Source organism: Elephantulus edwardii, unplaced genomic scaffold, assembly GCF_000299155.1.
Source record: "Elephantulus edwardii isolate Elephantulus edwardi_28Jun2011 unplaced genomic scaffold, EleEdw1.0 scaffold00300, whole genome shotgun sequence".
Lineage (NCBI taxonomy): Eukaryota > Metazoa > Chordata > Mammalia > Macroscelidea > Macroscelididae > Elephantulus > Elephantulus edwardii.
This window is the reverse complement of record NW_006400050.1, coordinates 122,348-125,517: the sequence shown is the minus strand read 5'-3', so window position 1 is coordinate 125,517 and position 3,170 is coordinate 122,348.

The window sequence follows — 3,170 nt, the reverse complement described above, 5'->3', positions numbered from 1 at the left end:
GACACTGTTGGATTGAAAGCACTGGAGATGCATGCCCTTTGAATTAGCAGTGTAATGACACAAAGACTATGTCACTAGAGTTTGTTGATTCTTGCTGAGATAACAACTCACAGACACCCGATGAAAAATGGATCTGTACCTTCCTTATCCTGTGCCATCCTCATCATCTCTGATACGATGTAGCTCATTGTTACAGTCACTATCTTAATCTTGTTGAGGGTTTTCCTCTTTTCAAGGACCCTCCACTTTTCCAAGCATGCTAGCTTTTTCCAAAGGTGGGACTGTCCTAACAATGTGCCTGAAATATGTGAGAGGAAGCTTCATCACCTTTGCCTCCAAGAAGGTTGTGGTTTCTCCAGGACCTACTTGTCTGTTCTTTCAATTATCATGGGATATTCAGTATTCTTCCCTAATATCACAAATCAAAGGCATTAATTTTTATTTTTGTCATCCTTATCATTGTTCAACTTTCAGATGCATAGAAAGGAAATGAAAAGGCATAACTTGAATCAAATAAACCTTAGGCTTTGAACTGATGTCAGTGTGGATTAAAAAAAATGTGAAATCATTTACAACTTCAATCTTCTCCCTTCTATCATGGTGTTACCTATTGGCTCAATGGTGAGGATTTTTGTTTTCTTAATATAATGTAATCAGTGTTGAAGGTTGTAATCTTTGATCTTCAGCATCAAGCATATCAATCCCCATACTTTCATAATTAAGAATAGTCAAAATATTTAGAGGAAAAGACATCTAATGTACTTCCTTTAAAAAAAAAAAAGTCAAGATATTTGAATACTGTTTTGCCAATATGGAGCATATATAGAGAAAATGTAATGTAGACAGAGTAGTTAATGTTCAGTATTTTTGTTTCATTGACCTGACTTTTTCCTAAAGAAGGTCTAGTTGTGAAGTGTAATAAGTGACTAAAAAGAAAGACGAGACTAGAATGTCATAGGAATATAAATTGTAACAAAAATTTTCAGTTAAATTTTAAGAGCAAAATTTGTACGTGAATAGTGTTGCTGAAAATAGAAGTCAGGGTTGGGGGGTGAATTGTAGAACAGAATAAACAGTAAAGTACAATGAAAATAATTAACTGATAATGGAAACATAGGAGACTTTGGTGGCTTAGTGGTAAAGAGTTGCATTGCCAATCCAAAGGCATATGGTTCTAATCTGCTAACTCCTCCAAGAGAGAAAAATGAGCAGTCTCCTCCTATGTGATTTTCTGTCTCTGCCAACCCATTGGAGAGTCAGTTATGTGTTGGTTCTGACTCAAGGCACATAACAACTACAATGTTGTTGTTGTTGCTAGCTGCCGTCGAATCATAGACAACTCATAGTGACCCTATGAATAAAAGACCTGAACACTGTTCATAGTTTCTGGAGGCAACCCATTTCAGAAGTGGATGCCACTTCTGCTTCCAAGCTAGTTTTAATCGGGAAGCTCCAACACTGTCTACCATGGATAACCATTATCACATTTGGCACATCAGTGTCACAGTTTTTAGAATCACAGCAACCACAACTTACAACTGTACAGCAATGCACATACCAGTGCTTTACCATGTAGGAGAATGAGTGACAAAAAAAGAATTTAAGCTCTTTTTTTGTAGTGAATCAACATTCCAACTTACTGCTTACCAATCCCAGTTTCTGTAGAACCAGCTTCCCTAGATGACTTTCAAACTGGTCTCCAGCACCATGCTGTCTACCAAAAAGGGTTTTTAAATAGGAGGTCTTGTCATATTGCCTCACTTCCCTTAAGAACTATCAATGTGTATTTACAGTTTATCGTGGGCTAGACAATAGGTCAAATATACATGACAAACTTGACAAAATCTAACAGCAGCATCAAGGTATTAGGTTGATTTTGTTGTTAGGTATCACCGAATATACTACAATTTATAAGTGATCTTATGAACGGCAGATTGGAACCTTTCCTTGTTGTATTCCATCATTAAGTTGTTGTTGCTTTTGTTGTTGTGTACCATCAAGTCAGAAGCAACCCATAGTTGAACCTCTATCAGGTTTTTGGAAGCAATTCATAGCAGCAGAGATTTGTCATCCTTCTTCCATGGAGAAGCTGGTGAGCTTAAACTTCATGCCTTCAGGGTTGGAGCACAACTTCTTGCCACTAAGCTACCTGAGCTTCCCTCCACCTTTAGGTAAAATGTTTTAAATGTGCTATTTTATTTTATCTTCAACATTTCCCCATGGTGAAAATGGGTTCATTGCTTAAAAGTTAGGACCACCTTACTGTGGGCCAAAATGACTCAGTTTATCAAACTACATTACCAGAATCTATGATTAGAATTTTTCTTTACTAATTTATATCACTCAAACAATGTGTGTCTACTCAAATCCTCCCAGAATATTTAATTTATATTTCATTGAATGATCTAGGAAAATTCTATAGTCTGATGTTGAAATACATTGTGAGTTTTATTATAAATTATATTTCTTGTTAGCTAGTATTCAGTAAACTATCAAGTTATTACTTCTTGTGAAATGGAATGAAAATGCTAATAATCTTACCAGTTGCAAATTGGGCCATTATGACTAATAGGTGTACATGGTCTCATTTCTTGAAAGTAGATCATCAATATTTTCTCCCTAATCCTTCTTAAACTTGAAGGGCAGTTGAAATATATTTAGTATAATAGCAATACACAGGCCTTGATGACAAACTTATGATGAGTTAGCATGCAGTTGTACTTCATGGCCTAAAATATTTCTCACATGAAAAGTAAAATGTTCTAAAAATGAATACTACTTAAGGTAAATGCATTAAGCTTTTGTCTTTATAGACAACTTTTCTCTTTCTTTTCAGTTATTTTACTTTTACATCTGCAAGTTAAGTTAGGTTACTTTTCTTTGGGTTTACCTTTTTTCTAAATATTATATATTTTAAAAGTTTCTAGGAATTTATAAATATTTAAATCAGAATAATTTGAACAAAATAAAAGTTTGGAGCTAGCAATCATAAGTTGTTGTTGTTATGTGCCGTCTAGTTGCCTGCCACGCATAACGACCCTACATACAACAGCCCTAAACTCTGCTCTGTCCTGTGCCAATCAAACTGCCTCTGATACATCCATCCTGATCACTCCAGTCACTGAATCAATCCACCTCATAGAGGGTCTTCCTCTCCTATGCCATCCCTC